Here is a 10986-nt window from a genome sequence, read left to right as displayed (position 1 = left end):
ACGGCCATCATAAGGATTTTTTAATGTGCATTTTTGGCTAATTTTCTACGTGTACAGTAGGTCATATCCGGTGGTGCCGTCACTGCAGTAATTTATTTCGGACATTTATGTTTGAACTCTGACAAGCATTTCTAAGGGCACTCCAGGATGTAACAGTTTCTTGGTTAATTTGCAGATATAAATAGCATTACTTCAGTGTCTTTTTTGTGGTGCTTTTTATTACACCGCTGTCAGAAGATGCTTGAGCTACGCCTTACATGGCTGTCAGGTCCTGTATGATGGTCTTTCGGTTGCATAAGACCGCAAGACGTGAGATTTTTTTTCTGTCTGCTGCATGTTCTACCCCAAGGGCCTGGCTGTGGTACTCAGCTCCCCCCGGAACAGCCTTGGTGGGGGGCGCACGCACACCCACGATCTTGGTAGCGCGATACCTTAGTGATTTCACCACTGCGGTCGCCCCGGTGTCCTGCCGGTCGGAAACCCGGAGTTTCACCGAGAATACAGGGTGGTAGAGTTCAAAGCAAAAAAAAAAAACGCGATTTCTTGTTCAAAGCGCGAATGGCGCTCTATATAGAATGCCTTTCCTCTGTTGGTGTGACCGACTTTCTTCCACTGTGGGATTTCCATTGTAGGGAGGTTATCAGGGAACGATGCTCATTTGCATAACGCGTACTGTCTGCCGCCAACAGTCTACGGGGTATTTGCATGGTGACTCACCGCAAATCAGCATCCTGGTCTGGGCCATCCAGATTTGGGTGCCGTCTACATTTGCCTTTAAGACCTTTACTGTTGCTGTGTTGTTTGTGTAGGGAAGGTAAATTTGTAGACGGAAATGTGCGAACATACGGGGGATAAACAAAGCTGGCAGTACAATCATATTTATAAACATGTATTCCTGCTGTAGTAACTCGTGCTATTAGCACGTGCTAATGGCACCTGGTGCTGGTTTTGCTCGCCGACATTCACGCCATCCCATAATTGTGGGGAGAGCTGTCATTTTTGGGATATCTGCAAATTTTCTATACCGTTGCTGGCATTCAGCTAAATTTTTTGTCAGCGAACACCACGTTACACTACGTAACATTCAGCCAGAGGAGGGATGCAGAGGCAAGTCTTCCTGACAGTGGTGTTCAGGTGCCTGTGTACTTCATGTTGTCCACCTGAGATGACAGTTGGCTTTCTTCACATTGTCTTCTGCTCTTCCTCTAGTGTTTCCTGTTCCTCAGCTTCAGTGCTCTGTGACTCATTTCAGACCCCTGGGATGGGAAACACCTGCTTTTAGGGACAGCTGGGTCAATTTATGCTTGTTGCGACGTGAAACTTTAGCTAAACTTTAGCTAGTTCTTGTCGTTATAAGCGGTATTCCAGGTTTGAACCTGTGTCCAAGCAGACCGCCCCTGCTGTCACCTTGGTGGGAATGCAGCCACGTCCGTCGATGACTGGTACAAGCGTGTGATATTTTTGTCGGTGCATTGCCGCGACTTTCATCTCTAATATACCGTAATGAGTTCTGCGGGGGAGCTAATTGCGCAGTGGCTTTGCATGCGGTATCGGACAACTTGTACAGCCAACATTTTATTAGCATTTTGCTTATTTTGCTGATAAATGACTGCCAGGAGCCTAATGAATCGGTAAAGGCTGGGGCCCCTTGGGATGCTTTCGGAGAATACAAACCCCGGACTATCAAAGCAAATGGGCTTCACTTTGGGAGGAGTGGCATTGCTTGGCAGTTTCATGTTAATTTATGGAGATCGTGAGCATCTTTCCAAACTGCCTCCAAGGCAGTGATTGAGAAGCATGTGAAAAGATGGACATGCACATTGCCCCTTCAGTCGCCCATTGCTATAACCTGGGAAGTGGGATTTGGCCCAATTTGCTGGGTTTGCCGCCCCCTGCTGGTGGCTGTAGTGCTGCTCAGCATGTCGTGCTGTGGTTTTCTCCTGTGCTCATGTGTTGATATCACTGAGCATGACCTTGAAGGAGAGTCACACCTCCCCCAACATCACACAGAAAGTAGTGCCTTATAAGATGCAGCGGCAGAGCGATAAGAGAGAACAAAAAAAACTTTATAGGGCCATCACAGCTGGTTTAACAACATGCTCCAAGAATTAATCAACAGGAAGACAAGAGTAGCAGGCTAACCCAAAGGGAAATATAGTCCGGGGGGAATCCTAGTGTTTCTGGAATGCTCGTGGTTACCCATTGTAGTGTGCTGGACCGGTACCACCCCACTTTATTATGACTTTGGTTGAATCCAAAGCTGCCATTATAGTAAGACTCATTTCATGGCCCAGCTGTGAGATCCGTCACTTGAGGGCCTTGGGAAAGATGACTGGTTTTCCAGCTCCCCACGACTTTCCTAAAAAGGCGCTACTCCGATGCAGAGGTGGAACGTTCATTTTCAGAGGGTGCAAATCCAGACCAAGATTTTGTTTCGACCAACCAGTTGAGCACTCTGTGACTGTGACTCTTTATACTCAACTGTATGGTTGAACCAATATCTTGGTCTGGATTTGTATTTTTCTGAACTTGAACTTTCCACATCTGCTCAGATGAGTAGACGTACCTTCTTCATTGGGGTCCTCGAGCCTTCTGGACATAAGGTCCGCTGTTTTGTCTAACCAATAATCTTCTGTGTTACTGTGGTCTGATGAAGGCTTCTGGAATATTTGCTCTACTTTGGCTACGGTATTTCTGCAGTTCCCAATGTCACCTCTAAGCGCAAACTCACACGGCTCGTTATCTATTCAAACAGCAATGAAAAGGTATGTTTTGAATGTTCATGGGCTGAAAATCCCAGTTTGCTCTAATGCTCAGCTCTAATTTGAGTTTAAGGTAAAGAAGGTCAACTATGTAAGCAATGACGTTATCCTCCCCAGCTCGTCTGAAAGCCCCAACACTTTCTTCCTTGTAACTGAGCCTTAATGTACTGTAATGAAAAGTCTGCTAGACAGGGATTTTTAATTAGGACAGCGCTAGTATCCTACATTATATCACGGTGGCCAGTTCTGCCATACTGCTTTCCTTAATCCTTGCTTCATCTGGCCCATTAGCCTGCTGTAAGGGGAAGGGATGATTTTCAAGAAGTCTTTGGCAACCCGCTCAGAGCATTCCATCAGTCTGACATTGTTTTGTTCTACTCTATTTTTTACATCAATATATGCCTGGAATTTTAAGGCTGTCACATTTAATGCCCTTTCCGTGTATATTTGACAGTTTAGTGGTTTTTAGTTGCCAGTGCTTATAATTATGTTTCAAAGACATGTTGATTTTTGCATTTAGATATAGATCTGTTTCCAATACGTGCTCAGCAATGGGTGTGCCTTGTAATAAGTCTGGCAAGAACAAGGAAATTGCCTTTGAGTGAATTCTTTCAGAACTCGTTTGAGCTGCCACATTACATATCCTCGTAACCTTTTATTGTCTTTATGGATCTACAGTCTCGAGTGACTGAGATGTGGGTTATTGTGCGTTGTGTGCTACCGATAATGGGCTGAATTTACATTTAAGGGTGTTCACACGCCTGCTACCCAGACCAGGATAAGCAGTGGATGGATGGATGGATGGATGGATGGATGGGTGGGTGGGTGGATGGATGTTTATGTATTGGGCTCTGCAAGGCCTGCTCTTTCTCCATCTCGTAGGGCTCCATTTCTTCGGGCCACTTTGATCTCTCTTTCTGCCTTCTGCAGATACCAGCATCCAGCACTGGTTTTCCTTGCACACTGCTTGCAGTTTTAGGACATAATCAGTGTGACAGACGTTTTTTTTACAGGAACCATCCACACCGGGGATCTTTCTCAGTTTCACGAGGTCTCCCGGGGTACTAACTCAAATCCTTGGCTAACTTTTACTTTTGTAGTCTAGCCTCTCCTGCATTCTTGTGCTTGGGGAAGTGGTTGGAACACCGTGCTGGGGAACACAACTAATGTGGAATGAAAGAAAACCTTATTCGCCATTTACACAAGCGCCGTTACAGGTACATTGCAATCCTTTAGTTTTCACATCTTGCATCTTATAGGTGAGAAAAAAGACTGGGGTCAGACAGCAGGGGTCAGGTGATGTATCTGGGGCCCCTGGAACTAAGGGCCAGGCTCAAGGGCCCATTGGACATGCGACCATTCTGCCAGTGCTAGGGTTCGACCTGGCAAGCTTCTGATCGCAGTCACCAATCCACAGAGCTACCCTGTCATTTAAAACTTGCCTCACAGACATTCAGGTTCTTTGAAAAGTGATCCGTTATACAATCAGCGAAAGAAGACCAAGAAGGTGCAGAGTATTAAATATTACCGCAGTGTGATAGTGTCATAGGATGTGTAGATGCCTGTACGGTTCTGTGAAACCAGAAAGGCATGTGATCCTCTTCTTACACTGGTACAAAGCTTGCGTGTATTTATAACATACGGATTAGCATTAAAATCGCTTGTTGTGTTATGCATTTAGAGCGCAATTAATTAAAACTTGTTTAAACCATTGAATGCAGCCATTTCTACAACTAGACCTGAAGGTCTTTTCTTTCACAGCATACGGTTAGTGCTGTGAAGCTGTGAATTAAAAAAAAAAAAAGTAATTAAAGAGCTAAAAATGAAGAAACTGTGTTGAGCATTCTAGTGAAATGCGCTGATTGATGTTGCACTTGGTCATGATTACGTGACTTAAATACACTTGGTATCAGATTCGCTTACATTCACTTAGTATCAGATTCACTAGATTCGCTTAGTATCCGATTCACTAGATTCACTTAGTATCCTTTTGCTTTTGATAGACGATGACTAAACACAGAAGAACCAAAGGCCTTGGTGTAGTTAACTCTATCCATCCATTTTCTGTACCCACTTGTCCTATTCAGGGTCATTGGGGATCCGGAGCCTATGAGCACCAAGCAGGGAACAACCTACCATGGGGCACCAAGCAGGGAACAACCCAGCATGGGGCACCAACCCCATCACAGGGCAAACTTACACATGCCCACCTATGAGCAATTTGGCAACTCCAGTTAACCTCAGTATGTTTCTGAGGGGGGGGGGTGGAGCAAAGTACCTGGAGGGAGCCTCATGAAGAGACAACTCCACACACGTGGAACCAGAGCAGAGACTTGAACCCTCATCCCAGAGGTGCAAGGCGATAGTGCTACCCACTGCACCACTCCATGATACATTAAAAAACAGTGTTAGAGATTGTATTTCAAATCAGTATAATCCTTTCATCATCCTTCTCCTCTCCTTCTCCAGTCATGTTGAGCCAGAAAGCCCTGTCAAGAGGATTTCACTACATCCGGGATCACAAAGCCTGTACAGTGGGACTGCAATATGAAACGAAGAAGCACATAGCAAATAAGCACAAAGTTAGAGGTTTAAAACAGCAACGATCTGGAAAACACTTAATAAAGCACAAGCAAGCAAATGAGTCCGCAGGCAAGGCGGAAAACGAGTTCATGAAAGGAGTGAGTTCATGGCTGTGGATGCAGGATTGTGACCCTCACTAATTTAAGAAGCAACCTGTATGGTTTTTCGACATATTATTTTTTTGTACTTTTTAAATATATTGTTTTGTACGTGTTTTTTAAAATACTTTTTTCATATGTATGTTTTCATTTTGATGAAATGACTTTTTTTTTTTTGTTCTGGACATCTAGGTTGACGATGTGTTTTGTCAGGGATCCCCTCGCGAGTCTGACAAACACCCAGCAGTTTCCTCGCCTCGATTTCCGGCTCACGAGGGTGAAGACGCAGCACGTTGGTGGGAATAAGATGACTGGCAGTGTAGATAAATAGCCCCTGCACTTCTCACCAACCCTTCAACGGAAATTACAGAGGGTGAAATGGAGGCTCGCCGTTTAGCTGAAATGCCACGTCGGTGTTTGGAGCCCGTGGGGCACAGAGAGGACGAGGCGAGTTGGGGGTTTGTGCCCTGCTTTCAGGAGGATGTAGGTGGTGAAACAGCATCATGTGCCCAACCCGACGACTGCAAATGGCTCCAATGTCTTGCGTCCCAATTATACTCCAGAAGGTGGGCAGTCAGATTAGTCAGACATACCGTTATGATTTTAATGTCAACAGTGCCCTTTTCCACCTCTGCATGACTGAATTGTGGCGTTATTGCCTTTTTTTACATGACCTTGCCTGAGTTTAAGAATTTCGGTATTTATTGTGATTTTCTGATTTCCTTCATATCTCCTGGGCTCTGCGCAGGTGGTGGCATCCACTTTGTGATAGCTTGTCTGCCAACAAGCCCGGGGAAGACAACGTTTTCTTGCCAACTTTGACTCAACCTACCTCCTACAATATCTCCTACGAAATCTGTGCATTGCAGTTGTGCTGTGAGATTCATATCATCTCTGTACAGAGCACGAGAAAAACAACAGAGACTGAAAGAGCTTTCCAAGCCATATGTACTGTAGGCATGGATGGAGAGCCTTTATATGCCATATACTATATGCTGTAGGCATGGATAAATTTGCTTCCGTTAGTTAGAAATCACCTTTGGAAGACCTCGTGGTAGCTGTCAGGTCGGGACATGAAGGAATGATAATCCACTAGGCAGCTTTAGACAGCAAGACAACAAGCAGGTTGTATTATAAGAAGAAACCGGAAAGAAGAAGGACTTCTAGGGTCAAACTAAGTCAGGTAAATAACTGAGACTAATAGAGACTAGAACTGACAAGGGACAGAATTAGACACAAGGAGACTCAGAAGAAACACAAGCGAGAACTACCTTCCCAGTCACACACTCAGCAGCTATCAAACACTGACACCTACAATGACCGATATACACACACACACACACACACACACACACACAAGTAATGAAGGTGCAGGGAACAGGTGCAAGTCAATGATAACCAAACACTAGACCTGGGAATTGCAAGGAACAGGTGAGGGTCATTAATGACCACTAAAGACTGAGACACTGGGAACGGGATGGCCAGCGACACCTGCTGGCCGAACAAGGAAATGACAGGCAGAGCAGGATAGGGACCGATCCTGACGGTAACATTTATTCAAAAATTCTCAACGCTCTTCACATATCTGATGTAGTGTTCTCCAGTGGAACGCACACTTTAACAACAGACAAAAAGGCATATGAACGACGATCTGAGTCCCATTTTCCTAACCGGTTACCACGGTCTGACATTCTGTATGTTCTATCACTCTTGCGCAGCTGAGGAAATTCATGCGGTACTTGTACCACCGAGGACGTAACGAGAATAGACACGGAACGCTTTGTTTTGGTGGTTGTGACATATCCTGGACAATTAATGGCTTCTGTTACAGTTCATGCCTTCCTAGGGATTCAAAGCTGACGCGTGTTTCACTCTTGCAAACATAACATGGTAAACAAGGGACTGGTTACAGCTGGCATTGTTAGAGACAGACCTGAGATCCGATCATTTCATATCCAACTCTTAATAATGCTACATCCTGACATACACTCTGCTGTTCTTTAATGCCGGCAGCCCCTAATTCCACCAAATAATTAATTGCCTCTCAGAGGCTGCGTTTTAATGATGTGGATTCAATGCGCCGTCTAACCTCATTTGGCGTTCGTGTTAGTATTTGGGGAGACCGCGGCCGACTTCTCGTAGCGAGTAGTCGGCGAGTTCGCTCGTTAAATGAGGGAAAATTGTTGATTTGAATACCATGCTGACCCAGCTGTGCCAATTGGAAGATTAATACAAACACGGTAGTCAATGCATCTTAATTTGTAATTAAACCGACTTCATTTAATATTCCCCGATATCCGCATCAAATTGCTTCGACAAATAAACAAGTGCCCAGAAAGGGAGCCAGTTATGAGTTCCTTTGCAATAGTAAACTCTTACTTTTGGTCTCAGTGAAAACTAAATATAGAATTTATAGTAATGGAGATCCCTAGGTCGTTCATATTCACCTACGATGAATGTCAGAGACATGACCATCGAATCAATTCTTGTTCTTCGGGACCGGAAGAACAAGCTGCTTTACATTGACACTCATCCTGAGGTCTTTGCAAACCGAAATGATGGTTGACGACTGACACACCCTCGTCCCACACTGATGGGTAACTTTGTGGTTGAACATTTCTTAGCCTAAGAATAATAAAAAAAAAAATGGACTTACACGCTGATCGATAAAAGCCAAAACTCTGGAACGCTAAAGAGGTACAATCCGCCACTAGGCGCATAGCTGTCTGCCACGCCTGGATTACTGTTTCATGCTGCAGCTCGTGGTGTCGACCCGGGGCATGTAAGGATAACTCCCTCACCGCTGAAGACTGGCTGATAAAGCGGCTTTTCAGGCCCAATTGCATATCTGGCCTCAATTGATGTGTCGGCTTCAACCTCCTTCCAACCTCATATTAATCATGAGCTACTTATTAAATTATTAATATGACAGAAGACTGATTTGGTCGCATAGCAATTAGCTTGATTGTGGATGTGGTCAAAGCTAAAGAGTTAGCTGGAAAAAGGTAGCGTAGCATCTCTCTGCAATTTGTAGTAAAGTGTCCCCCCTTGACAGATATAAGTTTAGCACTACGGGGAAGAGGAATTGAAAGATTTGAATAAATTCTTCCAGCTCTGCAGTGTGGTGTGATAACAGTGTGTGCAGTGCTGCAGTGTGTGTTATTTTTAGCTTTATTACACAAACTTTGAATACCTGTGATCGGAAGAATCCCATCCTCAGCAGAACAGTCACATCTCCTTTGGGCCCTTGAGCAAGGCCCTTAACAACACCCCCCCCCCCCCCCCCCCCAAAAAAAAAATGGTCCAGGGGCGCTGGAACGATGTGCTTAGACCAAAAGCATTGCTCCCCCCTGTATGTTTATGTATGTATCGAAGGAGAGCATGATGGGATATATGAAAGGAAACTCAATGTGCTGATATTTGTGCGAATGGCAAAAAAAAAAGCATGACATTTAACATTTCTCTGGCAGGCTCATAAAAAGGATACGCGAATCCTTAAAAGTTATAGCACACTGGTGTACACCGGCTACCTGAACTGGTTATTCTAGCAAGGTAGAGTAAGCTACTATAATAATTAATTTTTAATGTTCCCTCACAATGTACTTGGTTTTAAAAACACATTATTCTCCCCCTGTGTCTGGGAACAGATCCTCTTTAGCCGCATGTGAACTCCGAGGGTCCATGACAGCTGACGTGTGACGTCACATTAAAAGCCACGTTAACCATTCATCCAACCAACCACCCATCCAACCAACCACCCATCCATCCATCCATCCATCCATCCATCTTCTTCAACCACTCATCCAGTACATAGTCATGGTGAGTTTGGAGCCCATCCCATAAAACCTGAGACAGGAGGCAGGGGACGCCCTGGACGGGATCCCAGTCCATCACGGGGAACTGCAAACTGCTGGAGGGCGGCAAGAGACCAGGGCGCCCTGGAGAAAAATAGATCACACAGACTCCACACAGATGGAAGTGTGGGAATGGAACTCCCAACACTGAGGTATGAGGCTACAGTGCTAAATGTCCATGTCATTTTCAATAGCTCCCTTATTAGCTTCTTGCTAATGCTTCATGCTACAATGCTACCTGGTTACGAGTCATTCGTTGGAAGCTTAGCATAGATGCACTTGTGCCTAGTTGACTCCTTGACAGCTGTATGCTTGCAATGTACTATCTGCCTGGTACGTACGTCACTTTGGACACAACATTCTATCAATTAATATATGTAAATGTCAATAAATAACTGACTTTGGAAATTAACTCGCAAACCAAGGCACAAAGTATTCACATGGCTTTTTTTTGTTTTTTTACTTTCATCTCATCCTTATGTTCTGGGAAATGTGGAAAAAGCTGTGATGTCGTAGTCTTTTAAGTCGTGTCCTGTCCGTGTTTTGAGTTTCGAGTTGACCAGGCCGGACTCAAATGAGAAGCTTGAAAGCTGTTGGTTTTGTTAATTGTCCCCGCAGTCCTGGACATTTGTGTTCTGAATCTACAGCTTCGAGACCTTTTGAAAAACAGGAACATTGTGTGACGTCGGTTTCCACTGATGGGCCATAACAGAACCTTTTTACGGGACATCCCAAAATGGGAAAGTCAGTCTATAGTTATGGTAGATTTCAATCAAAAAACTAAACTGAACTAATATAAAATGTTTGTCTCAAAGCCAAAGCTTTTAAATGTCTGTAATACTGGTGACCTTGCATGACATTGATTTATACTGATTGACCAAAGGGGAAATTTGTACGGGACACATCAAAATGGTTTAGGTCCATAGTTAATGTTAAGCTTTTAGTTATAGCTTTTTTTTTTACCTTTTAACTTCATTTTCTCTCAGTTAATGTAATCTTCATTTGTCCTCAGAAACCAAGCTAGCTTTCTCGCTCACGTACTCCATTGAACTCTACCAGTATGTAATAAATTTACCCATAGTTCCTCGGTGCTATGAACCTGGAAAGTGAGCAGTGCACATTTCCACCATACATGAAATGCTGGACGTTTTCATTATATAAATATACTGTGAAATAAACTTTAGAGAAGACCTCTGTTTAGCATAGTATGAGTGTGCAACAAATGTCTGGCTACTTAAATCCGCATCTGTCTCTAAGTGATTTATAAGTAAGTAAGATTTATATGATTTTCACCAGGTTGACTGTCTCACACATCTATTTCTGGTTATTGTTTTTCTGAAATAGCTCAAACTTCTGCCGTGAGGCTCCTGGTACCATGCTAGCAGACTATTCATAGCAACACACCGCAAAAAAACTCACACTGGAAAGGTCATCCCGGTATTTATATCTGTCTGCCGGGGAGAGAAACGGTTCAGACTCCGCTTGTTTTTGTCATACTTGAGCCCACAAATGAGATTCCTTCCAGCTAATAAGTTGGTCTTCTTCTAGAATATATAAATTAATGCAAACATCGTCCGATTTCGTTTTCCTTTGCACAAAGCTATTACAGGCAATACTTCTATTGGGAAAATGTGTCAGTAGTTCACCGTCTCAGTGGATAACGTCTAGTATTATGGGCTCGGTTCCTGC

At 44.0% G+C, this 10986-nt stretch overlaps 1 long non-coding RNA gene across 1 annotated transcript; it reads left to right on the top strand.

Moving 5' to 3' along the window:
• Window positions 1-5369: 5369 nt before the first annotated feature.
• Window positions 5370-6535, top strand: LOC125720032 (uncharacterized). Its single transcript, XR_007385337.1, has 3 exons — window positions 5370-5443; window positions 5636-6009; window positions 6192-6535. It is a non-coding gene; the product is annotated as an uncharacterized LOC125720032 (long non-coding RNA).
• The last annotated feature ends 4451 nt before the right edge of the window (window positions 6536-10986 follow it).

The sequence above is a fragment of the Brienomyrus brachyistius genome, chromosome 24, assembly GCF_023856365.1.
Source record: "Brienomyrus brachyistius isolate T26 chromosome 24, BBRACH_0.4, whole genome shotgun sequence".
In the NCBI taxonomy this organism is placed as follows: domain Eukaryota; kingdom Metazoa; phylum Chordata; class Actinopteri; order Osteoglossiformes; family Mormyridae; genus Brienomyrus; species Brienomyrus brachyistius.
Note: the sequence above shows the minus strand (reverse complement) of the source record. Positions and strands in the feature narration are given on the sequence as shown.